This window comes from Myxine glutinosa, chromosome 14, assembly GCF_964187855.1.
Source record: "Myxine glutinosa chromosome 14, kmMyxGlut1.1, whole genome shotgun sequence".
In the NCBI taxonomy this organism is placed as follows: domain Eukaryota; kingdom Metazoa; phylum Chordata; class Myxini; order Myxiniformes; family Myxinidae; genus Myxine; species Myxine glutinosa.
Window position 1 is genome coordinate 34,687,578 of NC_136274.1, and position 21,622 is coordinate 34,709,199.

The window sequence follows — 21,622 nt, forward strand, 5'->3', positions numbered from 1 at the left end:
ACATTTTTGGAAACGTTATTACATGGAAAATCTGAAAATCAATGTTTACATTTGCCAATTCCGACCAATTCGATTCGACCAATTCGACCAATCGACCAATTCCATTCGACCAATTCGACCATTCGACCATTCGACCAATCGCTTCGATCGACCATTCGACCATTCGACCAATTCGATCGATTCGATTCGATTCATCGAATTCGATCGACCATTCGACCAATTCGATTTGCCAATCAATTTGACCGACCTTTGCTTGTGTGGAACGGACTGTGAAAACGATGCGGACTATATTGTCGGATACGACACACAGGACAGTGATGACGAACTCTAAATGGCATATTCTGTAATCGTGTATGTTTGATGCCATTGACTGCCTGTGTATATTTTGTCATTGACTGCCTGTGTAGATGTGAAGTTATACTGACTGCATGTGTATATATGATTTTGCTGACTGCCTGTGTATGTTTGGTGATATGAATTATTGTGACACATTTTGATGTTATTAACTGCCTGTACAAAATGATAACATGTATTTGATTATGCAACTTATCGCGAATATAAAGACAGTATTTTGCAATTCAGAACCTTTGATTCGTGTCTTACCATTCCCCATAGCACTAATTTGATACTTTCATTGGATTCCTTGTCCCTGAAAATATAGGTTTAGTATATTTTAAAAAGTTTTTAGGGTAATTAGAGGCAGAAATAGAACAAAATATGTATTTTACAATGGCCATTTTGAAAATCCAAAATGGCCGCCATACAGGTATCTCTCCAAATGTAAACATTGATTTTTAGTTTCCTTATGCTATAACCTTTCCAAAAATGTATAGGTTTGCTGATCTACCATGATTTTGAACGAAATATAATTTATTGACATAGTGAACCTGACTATTACATCAAATGTGTCTACAATTAGCACCCCAAATTTTTTATGGTACCCCAGAGTTTCTTAGACCCCTAAGAGTACGAAACCACCATTTAGTGAAATTGATGCAGGTTGTTATTATTCATGGTGTTGGCCTGGTGTTGGGCTAGCGGCTAGGGTGCCAGCTTAGGATCCTGGGTTCGAATCCCGGTCGATCGCTGAATTAACGCCAGGGGGGTTGACTCAGCCTGTCATCCTTCCGAGGTCGGCTAATTGAGTACCAGTTCACTGGTAATTCCCTGTTTGTCGTAAAAAGGCGACAAAAAGGGTTGGCGGCAGGAAGGGCATCCGGCCGTAAAACATTGCTTCAAAAAGGGGACCAAAAAACAACAACAACCACGGTCCCCGAAAAAGGCCAACCCCCGCTTTGCGGGGAAAAATGGCCTCTAAAGGTGTTTTTTTTTTTTTTTAATTCATCATCTATATTCATCCTATATTCATCCATTCATCTATATTCATCCAGTCGAATTAAAACAGGAAAAGTTTGTAATTGAAAAATATTGGCAAATTTCACAATTTCAAGCTTCTTCTTCACTTGAACATCTGCCCTGACCAAGGCGAGGGGATTGTTGTCGAAACGTCAGCTCTAGACTACTAAGTCCAGCTTTTCTCAATTTTAAACTTTTACATTTACTTGTTTTTATCTCACCCGGAACAAGGTTCAGCGGAGCTTATGCGATGACGCGTTGTCCGTCCATCCGTCCGCAAACACTTGAATCTTCTTCTCCGAAACCGCTGATGGGATTGCGACCAAATTTGGCACAAATTATATTTGTTGTGTTGTGACTAAAGTTTGTTCACGGCACTAAGAAAATCATAGGCTAAGAGGGTCTACTGGAGATCAAAGTGGGTCCAGGTTTGACCCCCCCAAAATAGGTATTTGCTTTCTTCTGAGAAACTACACACACTATTTCGATGAAACTTCACCACAACCTTCATCGCCCGTGATGTACCAAAGTTTGTTCACGGCACGAAGAAAATCGAAGTTTAGGGGGGTTTAAGGGGGGTCAAAGTGGGGTGTAAGGGGGGTCAAAGTGGGTCCAGGTTTGACCCCCCAAAATAGGTATTTGCTTTCTTCTGAGAAACTACACACACAATTTTGATGAAACTTCACCACAACCTTCATCACCCATGATGTACCAATGTTTATTCATAGGTATTTTTTTCTTTGTTTGTTTAAAGTCTTATGATTATGTCAGTATGATTCCACATGCTGCCCTGTCTTATAGAAACCATTTAAATTGGTTTAAAATACCCCTTAGTCATTTTAGTATACTGTTTATTCTACCAGGTGAGCGCCAGGGGTATTTCCCCTATGTTTGATAATTGTCCTCTGATTCTCATGATGTTGATTTTTATGGATACAATGTAGTTGTGGACACATTTTTTTTAATTTACACTCTATCCCTAAATGTTGAAGGTCAAGGTCATATAAACACTATTTTAAAAATTGAAGGAAGCCGATTGCAAATTTACACTCTATCCCTAAATGTTGAAAAGAAATACCTAATTACCCAATTATGGACATTTTAACAATTTCATCATAACCCGACTACGATTTGTCTGATCAGACAGAAATTGCTGGTGCGAAAAAATACGGCCACCATTGGATTGCAGGCCACACGGGTAAGTTGCGGCCGATAAGCGATCGCAGATACCTAGTTTTTATTCCTCTTTCAAAAATCGACAAGCGTCTCCTACAACTCAAGCATTTAATCTCCATAATAATGTCGAAAGTATACATCTATACTTAATTTAACCTCCTTTCTCATTATAATTCTAACTCACTTGTGGTCCTCTCGTTATTTTCTCATTTTCTCTGCTGCACAATGGGATAATATAAGGCAATTCCGGTAAAACTAACAGCATTATTTACCTACTTTACATCATATTGGGTTTTGTAATTTCTTCTTTTGAAAGTATTTTAACTAAAGCTTAGGCGATGTGTTAATTGAAATTAGATCATTAATCAAGAGGAGACTTAATGAAGATCAAGAAGTACGAAACCAATGGCTTTAATCAGCACCAAGTTAAACATTTGGTATTTTTACAGTAATGTACAATTCCTTTTATTAGAATGTTTGTCAATGGCCTTAAAGTTCTCAAGGGGAGGTAATTAAAACCCTATGCAGGTGCTGCCACTGGCAAGATGTATGTGCAACAGCAGTTTTGCTTCAGCCGAAAGGCAAGAGCCAGCAATGCTTAAAACAGTAGGCCATCCACAATCGGCTTCTTTTTCGAGGCCCGTGTAATGTAATCCACTGCGGTCTAAATGAGAAATTAAAATAAGCAATAAGTGAGACTAAAAACAAATTAAAGCTTTATTCTGGCCACTCGACCCTGCTTTTGCCTACATCAGGCAAGATTACATCATCATGATTTTGATGATATTAAGAATGCTCAGCTGAAGATTTGAAGTGCTACGTACAGGACAAAAGGTGAAAGTGAAATTATAAAACTCTGCAGTTAAAGAGGAGCCCTCATTGTTTGCTCGTAATATGCGTGATGGAAGTTACTAAATGAGGCCCTCCCAGCTGTAACCATGAAACAAAGCCCTTCTGTTCCCAAAAGGAAACCATTCAGTGATTGCTACTGCATTCACAAACATCAAGTGCTGTCACCACCATATGAGAGGACCATCGTCTCAAATAGAAACCAATGGGGTTATCAAATGTTAGATCACAAGGCTTTGTCAAAGGATGGCATTTTCACTCGTCAATTCGTTGGCCTTGTACAAATACGCAAAAAATGAACAATCCGGGGTAGAAATGTATTTCCCTTGGTAGGAAAAGGAAAAAAAACACGTCTTCACAGCTGTGTCGAACACATGTTCATATGATATACAAAGCTGGGAAGACTCTCCCCTTAAGTGTTTTGATTCCTGAAGTGCGAACATCATCACACTGTAGGCTGTGCGGATACAAGGAGTGGCTCATGGTCAGGACGACTGTAATTATAATAACACATTGTGAGCTATTTCTTCCCGGCATTTCGTGTGACAAAATCAGGTTGTTATGACGTCATCAGAGAAAACTCCAATTTACAGTTAACGCACAAAGGCCATCTACTCAAGACATTTCACCCTTGGGGTAGTAACATCATCTATAGCTCATCCATGGTTACTATGGAACTTCATTGCATAACCAAACAATTATAGCAATTCAACACTGGAAAAAGAAAAAGGGGTTAAACAATATCTTTAGGCCACCCGAATGCTCGGTGCTGTACATGACCATGCAGGACACACATCTGTTAGACATAAACCAAAAACGAAGGAGATCCTCTTATTATTAATGCAGTAATGCATCACGATGGGTAGCAAGCACAGTTTAATACAATATCACCCAAGATGACCTTCAGAGGAATCATTTTCACTGCGCTCATGTCAATTTTTAATGTTCGATTTAACAAAGTTATCAATCCGTGCATGACAGCTCATTATCAGGCCTTGCATCCAGTTGAATCCTGATTTATATTTTGCCATCCAACTCTCATCTGTTGAGCATCTTAGGCAATGGGATCTGTTGAATTGTCTGAGGTACCAAGACCGTTCTTCAATGATTGAATATTAATTAACAGTACCAGCAATGGTACCCGCCCTATGGGCGGGGCTTCAACTGGGAGGCCCAAATGAAAAGGCAAAATATCAGAAATTGAAGGCTTTTTTATTTTAAACGATTCATATAAACATCCGTTAAATCATATCACACGCAAATCATCAAAATATAAACAGTATTTGTAGAATTTCAATAAAAGCCACATCACTGTTCATATCCGTAAATATTATTCCATGGTGTTTGGAAAAACTGGAAAATTGGAAAAATTGGGAAAAAATTGGAAAAACAATATTGCCTATTTTACTCCAGGGGGTCCCAGGATTACCCACCCAAAATTTCGTTGCGATCGGTTCAGCCGTTTTTGCGGTACCTGGGAACGGACAGACGGACAGACATTTGGTGAATTATAGTAAGATGCTGACCCCTGAATGAGATCGACACTTTGTCATTCACATTCAACACTTCATATCGTGGTGGCAATGTTTTGAAAGCACCATTACCAATCGACAGTATTATCCCAGAAAATTCTTACGATTTGCTTTCGGAACAGGGCCAGACAATAAGTCTGACCTATTTCAGCTCCGGTGAGTGAAAACTTTTTCAATCAGGAGTCTGCAAACTTATTTATTCTTTCTTTCACTCGACGTGTGCTTTTGCATGTGTTCAGATGATTTAAAATACCCTTTGCATTTTGAAGGTTAAATATAAACTATACCCACACCCGCATGACTGCGATTCTTCATATGGTCTTACCTTATGACTCACTGAGGAGCTTTCTCATTACGTCTCATCGAGATTAACAGGGGAATACGGCGCTCCTAACCTATACTACAAGAGAGCCGTTTGTGTGTGTCTGTGTCGCCATGTTTCTCAAAGACAGCTGAACGGATCTTCGTTAAAATTTCAGAGGTTCCTCAGAGGCCTGGGAGTGTTTTAAGCAAAAATCATTTTGAAATTTTTGAAAAGAAAAGTTCGATTTATTTTGGATATTTTTAATCGCTCTATAGTGCCTGAGTCTTTGTAGCTACATGAAAGGTATTATTAAACGATCCCCCAACCCCATTTCTTAGTGGGTATTGGGATGTGCTTGAGGCCCCCCACAAAAAAATCTTCAAAATGCCAATTATGATTAGGACAGCACAGGGCAATGCAACGGGTACCACTGCTAGTATAATTATAAAACAAATGATAAGAGGTTTAGTGGGAAAAGCCAGAGAAGAAAGTGATAATTGGTGGTGCTCATGTGGAAAGTGAAAAATCTGAGATGAAATCACCGTTAGGCAAAGTTGAGGAGTGAAAGACCGGAGACAGTGATGCTCGAAGATCAAAGGTGAAGGGTGATTGCAGTACAGGATATAAGTGCCCCATGCAGAGTGCTCGCTGGCTGTGAAACAAACCTCTCTACCGTGCCTCTCGGATCACGCTAAAGCAGCCAAGAGGTGGTAATGAGTGCAGGAAATTGTGAGGGTGTAACAAGAGCAGGCAATGGTGAGCGTGTAGTGAGAGCAGGCAATGGTGAGGGTGTAGCGAGAGCAGGCAATGGTGAGGGTGTAGCGAGATCCGGCAATGGTGAGGGTGTAGCGAGAGCAGGCAATGGTGAGGGTGTAGCGAGATCAGGCAATGGTGAGGGTGCAGTGAGAGCAGGTAATGGTAAGGGTGTAGCGAGAGCAGTCAATGGTGAGGGTGTAGCGAGAGCAGGCAATGTTGAGGGTGTAGCGAGAGCAGGCAATGGTGAGGGTGTAGCGAGATCCGGCCATGGTGAGGGTGTAGCGAGAGCAGGAAATGGAGAGGATGTAGCGAGAGCAAGCATTGGTGAGGGTGTAGTGAGAGCAGGCAATGGTGAGGGTGTAGCAAGAGCAGGCAATGGTGAGGGTTTAGCGAGAGCAGGCAATGGTGAGGGTGTAACAAGAGCAGGCAATGGTGAGCGTGTAGCAAGAGCAGGCAATGGTAAGGCTTTAGCGAGATCCGGCAATGGTTAGGGTTTAGCGAGAGCAGGCAATGGTGAGGATTTAACGAGAGCAGGCAATGGTTAGGGTTTAGCAAGATCAGGCAATGGTGAGGGCGTAGCGAGAGCAGGCAATGGTGAGGGTGTAGCAAGAGCAGGCAATGGTGAGGGTTTAGCGAGATCAGGCAATGGTGAGGGTTTAGCGAGATCAGGCAATGGTGAGGGTTTAGCGAGAGCAGGCAATGGTGAGGGTGTAGCACTGTAGCAAGAGCAGGCAATGGTGAGGGTTTAGCGAGAGCAGGCAATGGCGAGGGTGTAGTGAGAGCAGGCAATGGTGAGGGTGTAGCAAGAGCAGACAATGGTGAGGGTGTAGTGAGAGCAGGCAATGGTAAGGGTGTAGTGAGAGCAGGCAATGGTGAGGGTGTAGCGATAAGCAGTCAATGGTGAGGGTGTAGCAAGAGCAGGCAATGATGAGGGTGTAGCGAGAGCAGGCAATGGTGAGGGTGTCAAGAGAGCAGGCAATGGTGAGGGTGCAGTGACAGAGATAGGTAGGAATGAGTCCAGGAAGACAGTTTCTGTTGACAATGACTGTGTGGCGGAGAGAGACAGATTCGCCATATTTTAGACCAGTGCAGCTTTGTGGCCTATAAAAGTCAAAATTTATGTGTGTGTATATTTGTGAATTTGGAATAGTCTCAAAAGCAACACATGGTGGGGGAGGGGGGAGAAGACAGAGGGGGTGAATGACCAGTGTGTAATAAGCTGGATTTTATGAAGAACCATCATGTAACAAATAAATATTATGAATAACTGGTACGTAATAAAGATGTTTTTTTAAATGATTGCCCAATATATAAAAAACATGTTTTTTCTGAATGGCTGGTAATGCAATAAAGATGATTTTATCAATGATTGGTATGTAATAAACATGCCTTTATGAAGAACCAGTACATCAGAAAGATATATTTTATGAATGACGAGCACATAATAATGATGTACACGGTATATTGAATGGCTGGTTCATAATAAAGATGTACACGGTATATTGAATGGCTGGTACATAATAATGATGAACACGGTATATTGAATGGCCGGTACATAATAAAGATGTACACGGTATATTGAATGGCTGGTTCATAATAAAGATGTACACGGTATATTGAATGGCTGGTACATAATAAAGATGTACACGGTATATTGAATGGCCGGTACATAATAATGATGAACACGATATATTGAATGGCCGGTACATAATAAAGATGTACACGGTATATTGAATGGCTGGTACATAATAAAGCTGTACAAGGTATTTTGAATGGCTAGTACAAAATAAAGATGTACACGGTATATTGAATGGCTGGTACATAATAAAGCTGTACAAGGTATATTGAATGGCTGGTACATAATAAAGATGTACACGGTATATTGAATGGCTGGTACATAATAAAGCTGTACAAGGTATATTGAATGGCTGGTACATAATAAAGATGTACACGGTATATTGAATGGCTGGTACATAATAAAGCTGTACAAGGTATATTGAATGGCTGGTACATAATAAAGATGTACATGGTATATTGAATGGCTGGTACATAATAAAGATGTACATGTATATTGAATGGCTGGTACATAATAAAGATGTACACGGTATATTGAATGGCTGGATAACAATGGCTGGATAATGTATATTGAATAACACATGCGCCAAAATAACACATTCGTCAAACTAACACATGTGTCAAACCAACACAGTTACCAAACCAACACATTCGCCAAACTAACACATTCGCCAAACCAACACATTCGCCAAACCAACACATGCGCCAAACCAACACATTCGCCAAACCAACACATTCGCCAAACCAACACATGCGCCAAACCAACACATTCGCCAAACCAACACATTCGCCAAACCAACACATGCGCCAAACCAACACATTCGCCAAACTAACACATGCGCCAAACCAACACATTCGCCAAACTAACACATGCGCCAAACTAACACATGCGCCAAACGAACACATGCGGCAAACCAACACATGCGCCAAACCAACACATTCGCCAAACCAACACATGCGCCAAACCAACACATGCGCCAAACCAACACATGCGCCAAACCAACACATGCGGCAAACTAACACATGCGCCAAACTAACACATTCGCCAAACCAACACATGTGCCAAACTAACACATGCGCCAAACTAACACATGCGCCAAACTAACACATTCGCCAAACCAACACATGTGCCAAACTAACACATGCGCCAAACTAACACATGCGCCAAACTAACACATGCGCCAAACTAACACATGCGCCAAACTAACACATGCGCCAAACTAACACATGCGACAAACTAACACATGCGCCAAACGAACACATTCACCAAACCAACACATGTGCCAAACTAACACATGCGCCAAACTAACACATGCGCCAAACTAACACATGCGCCAAACTAACACATGCGCCAAACCAACACATTCGCCAAACCAACACATTCGCCAAACCAACACATTCGCCAAACTAACACATGCGCCAAACTAACACATGCAAGAAACTAACACATGCGCCAAACTAAAACATGCGCCAAACTAACACATGCGCCAAACTAACACATGCGCCAAACTAACACATGCAACAAACTAACACATGCGCCAAACTAACACATTCGCCAAACCAACACATGTGCCAAACTAACACATGCGCCAAACTAACACATTCGCCAAACCAACACATGTGCCAAACTAACACATGCGCCAAACTAACACATGCGCCAAACTAACACATGCGACAAACTAACACATGCAACAAACTAACACATGCGCCAAACTAACACATTCGCCAAACCAACACATGTGCCAAACTAACACATGCGCCAAACTAACACATGCGCCAAACTAACACATGCGACAAACTAACACATGCACAGTACATACAGTATGTAATAAACACACACACAGTATGTAATAAAGCTGTATATACAAATGAACAGTATGTACTAAAGCTGTATTTACAAATGAACAGTATGTAATAAAGCTGTATTTACAAATGAACAGTATGTAATAAAGCTGTATTTACAAATGAACAGTATGTAATAAAGCTGTATTTACAAATGAACAGTATGTAATAAAGCTGTATTTACAAATGAACAGCATGTAATAAAGCGGTATTTACAAATGAACAGTATGTAATAAAGCTGTATTTACAAATGAACAGTATGTAATAAAGCTGTATTTACAAATGAACAGTATGTAATAAAGTTGTATTTACAAATGAACAGTATGTAATAAAGTTGTATTTACAAATGAACAGTATGTAATAAAGCGGTATTTACAAATGAACTGTATGTATTAAAGCTGTATTTACAAATAAACAGTATGTAATAAAGCTGTATTTACAAATGAACAGCATGTAATAAAGCTGTATTTACAAATGAACAGCATGTAATAAAGCGGTATTTACAAATGAACAGCATGTAATAAAGCGGTATTTACAAATGAACACTGAACAGTATGTAATAAAGTTGTATTTACAAATGAACAGTATGTAATAAAGCTGTATTTACAAATGAACAGCATGTAATAAAGCGGTATTTACAAATGAACAGTATGTAATAAAGCTGTATTTACAAATGAACAGTATGTAATAAAGCGGTATTTACAAATGAACAGTATGTAATAAAGCGGTATTTACAAATGAACAGTATGTAATAAAGCGGTATTTACAAATGAACAGCATGTAATAAAGCTGTATTTAAAAATGAACAGCATGTAATAAAGCGGTATTTACAAATGAACAGTATGTAATAAAGCTGTATTTACAAATGAACAGTATGTAATAAAGCTGTATTTACAAATGAACAGTATGTAATAAAGCTGTATTTACAAATGAACAGTATGTAATAAAGCTGTATTTACAAATGAACAGTATGTAATAAAGCTGTATTTACAAATGAACAGTATGTAATAAAGCGGTATTTACAAATGGACAGTATGTAATAAAGCTGTATTTACAAATGAACAGTATGTAATAAAGCGGTATTTACAAATGAACAGTATGTAATAAAGCTGTATTTACAAATGAACAGTATGTAATAAAGCTGTATTTACAAATGAACAGTATGTAATAAAGCGGTATTTACAAATGAACAGTATGTAATAAAGCTGTATTTACAAATGAACAGTATGTAATAAAGCTGTATTTACAAATGAACAGTATGTAATAAAGTGGTATTTACAAATGAACAGTATGTAATAAAGCTGTATTTACAAATGAACAGTATGTAATAAAGCTGTATTTACAAATGAACAGCATGTAATAAAGTGGTATTTACAAATGAACAGCATGTAATAAAGCGGTATTTACAAATGAACAGTATGTAATAAAGCTGTATTTACAAATCAACAGTATGTAATAAAGCTGTATTTACAAATGAACAGTATGTAATAAAGCTGTATTTACAAATGAACAGTATGTAATAAAGCTGTATTTACAAATGAACAGTATGTAATAAAGCTGTATTTACAAATGAACAGTATGTAATAAAGCGGTATTTACAAATGAACAGTATGTAATAAAGCTGTATTTACAAATGAACAGTATGTAATAAAGCTGTATTTACAAATGAACAGTATGTAATAAAGCTGTATTTACAAATGAACAGCATGTAATAAAGCTGTATTTACAAATGAACAGTATGTAATAAAGCGGTATTTACAAATGAACAGCATGTAATAAAGCTGTATTTACAAATGAACAGTATGTAATAAAGCTGTATTTACAAATGAACAGTATGTAATAAAGCTGTATTTACAAATGAACAGTATGTAATAAAGCTGTATTTACAAATGAACAGTATGTAATAAAGCTGTATTTACAAATGAACAGTATGTAATAAAGCTGTATTTACAAATGAACAGTATGTAATAAAGCTGTATTTACAAATGAACAGCATGTAATAAAGTGGTATTTACAAATGAACAGCATGTAATAAAGTGGTATTTACAAATGAACAGCATGTAATAAAGCTGTATTTACAAATGAACAGTATGTAATAAAGCTGTATTTACAAATGAACAGTATGTAATAAAGCTGTATTTACAAATGAACAGTATGTAATAAAGCTGTATTTACAAATGAACAGTATGTAATAAAGCTGTATTTACAAATCAACAGTATGTAATAAAGCTGTATTTACAAATGAACAGTATGTAATAAAGCTGTATTTACAAATGAACAGTATGTAATAAAGCTGTATTTACAAATGAACATTATGTAATAAAGCTGTATTTACAAATGAACAGCATGTAATAAAGCTGTATTTACAAATGAACAGTATGTAATAAAGCGGTATTTACAAATGAACAGTATGTAATAAAGCTGTATTTACAAATGAACAATATGTAATAAAGCGGTATTTACAAATGAACGGTATGTAATAAAGCTGTATTTACAAATGAACAGTATGTAATAAAGCTGTATTTACAAATGAACAGTATGTAATAAAGCTGTATTTACAAATGAACAGTATGTAATAAAGCTGTATTTACAAATGAACAGTATGTAATAAAGCGGTATTTACAAATGAACGGTATGTAATAAAGCTGTATTTACAAATGAACAGTATGTAATAAAGCTGTATTTACAAATGAACAGTATGTAATAAAGCGGTATTTACAAATGAACAGTATGTAATAAAGCTGTATTTACAAATGAACAGCATGTAATAAAGCTGTATTTACAAATGAACAGTATGTAATAAAGCTGTATTTACAAATGAACAGTATGTAATAAAGCGGTATTTACAAATGAACGGTATGTAATAAAGCTGTATTTACAAATGAACAGTATGTAATAAAGCTGTATTTACAAATGAACAGTATGTAATAAAGCTGTATTTACAAATGAACAGCATGTAATAAAGCTGTATTTACAAATGAACAGTATGTAATAAAGCGGTATTTACAAATGAACAGTATGTAATAAAGCTGTATTTACAAATGAACAGTATGTAATAAAGCGGTATTTACAAATGAACGGTATGTAATAAAGCTGTATTTACAAATGAACAGTATGTAATAAAGCTGTATTTACAAATGAACAGTATGTAATAAAGCTGTATTTACAAATGAACAGTATGTAATAAAGCTGTATTTACAAATGAACAGTATGTAATAAAGCTGTATTTACAAATGAACAGTATGTAATAAAGCGGTATTTACAAATGAACAGTATGTAATAAAGCTGTATTTACAAATGAACAGCATGTAATAAAGCGGTATTTACAAATGAACAGTATGTAATAAAGCTGTATTTACAAATCAACAGTATGTAATAAAGCTGTATTTACAAATGAACAGTATGTAATAAAGCTGTATTTACAAATGAACAGTATGTAATAAAGCTGTATTTACAAATGAACAGTATGTAATAAAGCTGTATTTACAAATGAACAGTATGTAATAAAGCTGTATTTACAAATGAACAGTATGTAATAAAGCTGTATTTACAAATGAACAGTATATAATAAAGCGGTATTTACAAATGAACACTGAACAGTATGTAATAAAGCTGTATTTACAAATGAACAGCTTGTAATAAAGCTGTATTTACAAATGAACAGTATGTAATAAAGCTGTATTTACAAATGAACAGTATGTAATAAAGCTGTATTTACAAATGAACAGTATGTAATAAAGCTGTATTTACAAATGAACAGTATGTAATAAAGTTGTATTTACAAATGAACAGTATGTAATAAAGTTGTATTTACAAATGAACAGTATGTAATAAAGCTGTATTTACAAATGAACAGTATGTAATAAAGCTGTATTTACAAATGAACAGTATGTAATAAAGCTGTATTTACAAATGAACAGCATGTAATAAAGCGGTATTTACAAATGAACAGTATGTAATAAAGCTGTATTTACAAATGAACAGCATGTAATAAAGCGGTATTTACAAATGAACAGTATGTAATAAAGCTGTATTTACAAATGAACAGTATGTAATAAAGCTGTATTTACAAATGAACAGTATGTAATAAAGTTGTATTTACAAATGAACAGTATGTAATAAAGTTGTATTTACAAATGAACAGTATGTAATAAAGCTGTATTTACAAATGAACAGTATGTAATAAAGCTGTATTTACAAATGAACAGCATGTAATAAAGCGGTATTTACAAATGAACAGTATGTAATAAAGCTGTATTTACAAATGAACAGCATGTAATAAAGCGGTATTTACAAATGAACAGTATGTAATAAAGCGGTATTTACAAATGAACAGCATGTAATAAAGCGGTATTTACAAATGAACAGCATGTAATAAAGCTGTATTTACAAATGAACAGTATGTAATAAAGCTGTATTTACAAATCAACAGTATGTAATAAAGCTGTATTTACAAATGAACAGTATGTAATAAAGCTGTATTTACAAATGAACAGTATGTAATAAAGCTGTATTTACAAATGAACAGTATGTAATAAAGCTGTATTTACAAATGAACAGTATGTAATAAAGCTGTATTTACAAATGAACAGTATGTAATAAAGCTGTATTTACAAATGAACAGTATGTAATAAAGCTGTATTTACAAATGAACAGTATGTAATAAAGCTGTATTTACAAATGAACAGTATGTAATAAAGCTGTATTTACAAATGAACAGTATGTAATAAAGCTGTATTTACAAATCAACAGTATGTAATAAAGCTGTATTTACAAATGAACAGTATGTAATAAAGCTGTATTTACAAATGAACAGTATGTAATAAAGCTGTATTTACAAATGAACAGTATGTAATAAAGCTGTATTTACAAATGAACAGTATGTAATAAAGCGGTATTTACAAATGAACAGTATGTAATAAAGCTGTATTTACAAATGAACAGTATGTAATAAAGCTGTATTTACAAATGAACAGTATGTAATAAAGCGGTATTTACAAATGAACAGTATGTAATAAAGCTGTATTTACAAATGAACAGTATGTAATAAAGCTGTATTTACAAATGAACAGTATGTAATAAAGCTGTATTTACAAATGAACAGTATGTAATAAAGCTGTATTTACAAATGAACAGTATGTAATAAAGCTGTATTTACAAATGAACAGTATGTAATAAAGCTGTATTTACAAATGAACAGTATGTAATAAAGCTGTATTTAGAAATGAACAGTATGTAATAAAGCTGTATTTACAAATGAACAGTATGTAATAAAGCTGTATTTACAAATGAACAGTATGGAATAAAGCTGTATTTACAAATGAACAGTATGTAATAAAGCTGTATTTACAAATGAACAGTATGTAATAAAGCTGTATTTACAAATGAACAGTATGTAATAAAGCTGTATTTACAAATGAACAGCATGTAATAAAGCGGTATTTACAAATGAACAGTATGTAATAAAGCTGTATTTACAAATGAACAGTATGTAATAAAGCTGTATTTACAAATGAACAGCATGTAATAAAGTGGTATTTACAAATGAACAGCATGTAATAAAGTGGTATTTACAAATGAACAGCATGTAATAAAGCTGTATTTACAAATGAACAGTATGTAATAAAGCTGTATTTACAAATGAACAGTATGTAATAAAGCTGTATTTACAAATGAACAGTATGTAATAAAGCTGTATTTACAAATGAACAGGATGTAATAAAGCTGTATTTACAAATCAACAGTATGTAATAAAGCTGTATTTACAAATGAACAGTATGTAATAAAGCTGTATTTACAAATGAACAGTATGTAATAAAGCTGTATTTACAAATGAACAGTATGTAATAAAGCTGTATTTACAAATGAACAGCATGTAATAAAGCTGTATTTACAAATGAACAGTATGTAATAAAGCGGTATTTACAAATGAACAGTATGTAATAAAGCTGTATTTACAAATGAACAATATGTAATAAAGCGGTATTTACAAATGAACGGTATGTAATAAAGCTGTATTTACAAATGAACAGTTTGTAATAAAGCTGTATTTACAAATGAACAGTATGTAATAAAGCTGTATTTACAAATGAACAGTATGTAATAAAGCTGTATTTACAAATGAACAGTATGTAATAAAGCGGTATTTACAAATGAACGGTATGTAATAAAGCTGTATTTACAAATGAACAGTATGTAATAAAGCTGTATTTACAAATGAACAGTATGTAATAAAGCGGTATTTACAAATGAACAGTATGTAATAAAGCTGTATTTACAAATGAACAGCATGTAATAAAGCTGTATTTACAAATGAACAGTATGTAATAAAGCGGTATTTACAAATGAACAGTATGTAATAAAGCTGTATTTACAAATGAACAGTATGTAATAAAGCGGTATTTACAAATGAACGGTATGTAATAAAGCTGTATTTACAAATGAACAGTATGTAATAAAGCTGTATTTACAAATGAACAGTATGTAATAAAGCTGTATTTACAAATGAACAGCATGTAATAAAGCTGTATTTACAAATGAACAGTATGTAATAAAGCGGTATTTACAAATGAACAGTATGTAATAAAGCTGTATTTACAAATGAACAGTATGTAATAAAGCGGTATTTACAAATGAACGGTATGTAATAAAGCTGTATTTACAAATGAACAGTATGTAATAAAGCTGTATTTACAAATGAACAGTATGTAATAAAGCTGTATTTACAAATGAACAGTATGTAATAAAGCTGTATTTACAAATGAACAGTATGTAATAAAGCTGTATTTACAAATGAACAGTATGTAATAAAGCGGTATTTACAAATGAACAGTATGTAATAAAGCTGTATTTACAAATGAACAGCATGTAATAAAGCGGTATTTACAAATGAACAGTATGTAATAAAGCTGTATTTACAAATCAACAGTATGTAATAAAGCTGTATTTACAAATGAACAGTATGTAATAAAGCTGTATTTACAAATGAACAGTATGTAATAAAGCTGTATTTACAAATGAACAGTATGTAATAAAGCTGTATTTACAAATGAACAGTATGTAATAAAGCTGTATTTACAAATGAACAGTAAGTAATAAAGCTGTATTTACAAATGAACAGTATATAATAAAGCGGTATTTACAAATGAACACTGAACAGTATGTAATAAAGCTGTATTTACAAATGAACAGCTTGTAATAAAGCTGTATTTACAAATGAACAGTATGTAATAAAGCTGTATTTACAAATGAACAGTATGTAATAAAGCTGTATTTACAAATGAACAGTATGTAATAAAGCTGTATTTACAAATGAACAGTATGTAATAAAGTTGTATTTACAAATGAACAGTATGTAATAAAGTTGTATTTACAAATGAACAGTATGTAATAAAGCTGTATTTACAAATGAACAGTATGTAATAAAGCTGTATTTACAAATGAACAGTATGTAATAAAGCTGTATTTACAAATGAACAGCATGTAATAAAGCGGTATTTACAAATGAACAGTATGTAATAAAGCTGTATTTACAAATGAACAGCATGTAATAAAGCGGTATTTACAAATGAACAGTATGTAATAAAGCTGTATTTACAAATGAACAGTATGTAATAAAGCTGTATTTACAAATGAACAGTATGTAATAAAGTTGTATTTACAAATGAACAGTATGTAATAAAGTTGTATTTACAAATGAACAGTATGTAATAAAGCTGTATTTACAAATGAACAGTATGTAATAAAGCTGTATTTACAAATGAACAGCATGTAATAAAGCGGTATTTACAAATGAACAGTATGTAATAAAGCGGTATTTACAAATGAACAGCATGTAATAAAGCGGTATTTACAAATGAACAGCATGTAATAAAGCTGTATTTACAAATGAACAGTATGTAATAAAGCTGTATTTACAAATCAACAGTATGTAATAAAGCTGTATTTACAAATGAACAGTATGTAATAAAGCTGTATTTACAAATGAACAGTATGTAATAAAGCTGTATTTACAAATGAACAGTATGTAATAAAGCTGTATTTACAAATGAACAGTATGTAATAAAGCTGTATTTACAAATGAACAGTATGTAATAAAGCTGTATTTACAAATGAACAGTATGTAATAAAGCTGTATTTACAAATGAACAGTATGTAATAAAGCTGTATTTACAAATGAACAGTATGTAATAAAGCTGTATTTACAAATGAACAGTATGTAATAAAGCTGTATTTACAAATCAACAGTATGTAATAAAGCTGTATTTACAAATGAACAGTATGTAATAAAGCTGTATTTACAAATGAACAGTATGTAATAAAGCTGTATTTACAAATGAACAGTATGTAATAAAGCTGTATTTACAAATGAACAGTATGTAATAAAGCGGTATTTACAAATGAACAGTATGTAATAAAGCTGTTTTTACAAATGAACAGTATGTAATAAAGCTGTATTTACAAATGAACAGTATGTAATAAAGCGGTATTTACAAATGAACAGTATGTAATAAAGCTGTATTTACAAATCAACAGTATGTAATAAAGCTGTATTTACAAATGAACAGTATGTAATAAAGCTGTATTTACAAATGAACAGTATGTAATAAAGCTGTATTTACAAATGAACAGTATGTAATAAAGCTGTATTTACAAATGAACAGTATGTAATAAAGCTGTATTTACAAATGAACAGTATGTAATAAAGCTGTATTTACAAATGAACAGTATGTAATAAAGCTGTATTTACAAATGAACAGTATGTAATAAAGCTGTATTTACAAATGAACAGTATGGAATAAAGTTGTTTTTATCAATGACCATCGCAATAAAGTTTGTAATAAAGACATTTTAAATGATTAACTGGTGTATGGACTCTCATCGCAATATAAAAAGGAAATCTCCAGCCAGATTCAACGATTTTGAAAATGTCAAGATAGATTTTGATTTCCTGAGAGATCTACTCCAGTTTGATCTTTCAAGGACACTGGATTTGGCAGAACGTTTGACATTGATCGTGGCACTTTTGAGATGGAACTTATCACAGTGAAAGCCAGTTAAGAAAGCTCTTCTACCTTTGGTAGGAGTGAAGCACGAACAGACCTGGAGCAGAAGATCTTTTCACCTCCTGATTAAGCTGAAGTGTATACAAATGGCCCAAACTTGCTATCGATGTTTACTTCTACCTACTGGTGTGATGATGTTTTATGCATTCAATCTGTAGAAGACAAAGCTAAGATACAGAATTTCTGATTTGAACCTGGAAGATCAACTGAGAAGAGACCTTTACGAAGCATTTCAACTCTCACTTGTTTTCTCTCAAAGCATCCATCGTCACTGTATTATTGTTGGAAGGAAAGTTCTAATAAAATCACAAGTTTAATGCATAATAATACGTTATATGTATAACATTCAATTACTTATTAAAGGGAAAACTGCCAAAATCAAGAATCTCTGCTCACCTTCACTCCTTCATTCCTCTTTTCTCCCGCCTCTGGAACAAACTCCCTCACTCTATTCAATCCCACTCCTCCCTCCAGGTCTTTAAAACAGCTGTTCACCACCATCTCTTATCTTTCCCCATCCAAAACCTTCATCTTTTCTACCCCCGTTAATCCACCCCAGATCCACTTTTTTGAAATACCGACTTCTTTCCTGGAAGTCCGAGCAGTGTCCATGTGTTTTTTACCTCTTCCACCCCCCACCCCCCTTCCCGCGCCTCCTTCCCCCAAGCCCTCTCCCTCCCACAGATCTCCCAATGTCCCTGCTCTCAAATGTTGTACTCGTGTGCTTCCCCCTCTCTCCCCATCTTGTCTCCCACTTCCTTTATTTCGCCTTATGTGTCCGTTTGTTTTTTGTCATTAATGTTAGCTCTTACACGAGCCTCGATCTTGCATACAAAAAGAACGAAAAAGAAAAGTATAACCTTTGCTTCTTTTTGTTGCTTTAGCTCCTCTTTCTTGGTGGAAAGATTATCGCTATACAGGCCGCATCGTACTTACTCATGTGACTTTTAGATTTCAATCTGAAACCAGAAAGCATCTCAAAATGCAAAGACCGTCCGCACAGGATTTGTACCCAAACTAAAGTTTTTGTGTTAGATCCGTCTTGTAAGTTTGGAGAAATTTCACTGAAGAAAGGAGAAGAAAACTTTGATTTTCTCTTAACTGTTCGGCAGGGTCATTTATTATAAGCTCATCAAAATAAACTTTTATCCGTTAAAATCTGATTATGAACATGTACGACAAGGAATAGTAGATGACAAAGAGGGTGATAAAGAGCAAGCCAGAGAGGAGATACAGGTAAAGAGATCTTCAGAGAGGCAAAGGCAGACAGCACCTGGTCCACAAGGCCCCACATCCAGTCATCATCAGTCTGGACAGCAGAGCTAATCCTAATCCTCCCTCCATGGATTGATCACATGGTAATAATTTAGCTGCTTAATTTTCCTGAGTTAATCCCCTCTAATGATTAATTATATCTGCCCCTGATTATGTATTAATGGCCTCCCACCTCTGGTGTTTATCCATTCCGATTAAAGTATTGTATATCCATTCAGGCCTTTATATTTTGATTGTTAAATCATGAACGGATTCAGTGAAATCAGCAATGAAGCCATTTTTTTCTTTTTTTGTATTCAACAAATGAAACTCGGACTTTGAGGTTTGGTGTGGGGTCTCTGGTGTTAGAGTACAACGCGCGTAATAAACGTTCTCTACATTTATCGAAAAAGCACAGAACACTTTTAATAATATGTCTGCCGAGAAACTATAAAATAGCTCACAGAGGGAGAGAGAGGCCTCGGTGGAATCAGCTTTCCTGCCCCCCCCCCCCCCCCCCCCCCCGGGCAACCACATTCCCGGAACTCATCACCAGGGTGAAAAAAAATCCCGGGTCTCGTGCTTGAAAGCGCTACAGCCGGTTTAATAAGAACAATTTATAGTTACTAGGACTTTGCGCTGTCACACTTTGACCTAATTATTATTATTATTTTTACCAATTTTCTACTAATAAAGGTTTGTTGAAAATTTGATGACAAAAGCTCAAATGTTAAAAAAAAGTTAAGGGACAGGACAGATAGACAGACAGACATACAGATAAGCGATTAAAACATCCCGTCCCTCCTAGCAGGGGAGGGCGAGGTGTGGGGCCGAATGATCCCATATTTATTACCATGCGCTCGCAAAGCGAAAAGCGAGGTTAAGCATTCAGTTGAGTACGTGTGTGTGTGCCGTGTCTGCATCTTTAAAATTCATTTTCTCAGCAACCGTTGGTCTGATTGACATGAAATTTTACCGTCATTCCTGTAGATTTTTTCGGCCTGTAGATTTTGTTGCTGATAATTATGACGTCATAGGTCACGTGGTACTGACACCATCTTGGAAAAAAGTTTCACCTCTATATCTCCTAAACCGCTTAATGGAAAAAATTGAAACATGGCTCATTGTCAAGTACACCCCATGGGGAATAAGATATGTTAATGATGATGTCATAGGTGCCTCCATTATGACGTCATAATTCGACAAGTACTGACATTCGACAAGTACAGAATATGAGAGGCTCCTCCTGTAGAATTGTTCTAATGATAATTATGACGTCGTTGGTCACGTGGTACAGGTGCCATCTTGGAACAAAAAAAAAACCCTTAAAAACAGAAGAGTTGGCTTGCACCAAGTCCTTCTCAAGACTGCACAGGGTAAGTATTCTAAGAATACCATCTAGTTATTCATTGCATTCTTTGCTCATCAGATGGCACCATTGGGGCCCAGAAGAGGTTGAAAACACTCGTCTACTTTATCATTTTACATGCACCACCAGGACTTTTGAAAACATAAATGGTATATTATGTGAATTACAAGGACAGTAAGAGATGTGACTTGTTCTTTACATGGGATTCCAGCATTATAGGTATATAGGCTCAGATGGGATGACAAACAGGACAACCATTATATGAAGTTATTATAGAATTTTGGAGTGGTTGGTCTCAAAAACCAGGCTGAAAAGGCTGGAAAGTTTCGAAATATGGTTTATGTTCAGTCAGAAAAAAACCCACAACCGATAATATCAATAAACAATGAGTTGGTGTAATGTTGTAAAAAAAAAATGGCTGCAACCTCTAACTTTGTTACCTAAACTCATATACTATTATAATACTGACCAACTCTAAAAACCGAACCTCAAAACATGATTTTTTTTGTTGTTGGTTCTCAACTTATGAGGATCACCTAAAGTT

General features: G+C 34.8%; 1 protein-coding gene across 1 annotated transcript in view; it reads right to left on the reverse strand.

The window, feature by feature from the left end:
- Positions 1-21,622, reverse strand: part of LOC137439239 (teneurin-3) — a 319,589-nt gene that overhangs the window by 246,768 nt on the left and 51,199 nt on the right. The window lies entirely within an intron of this gene.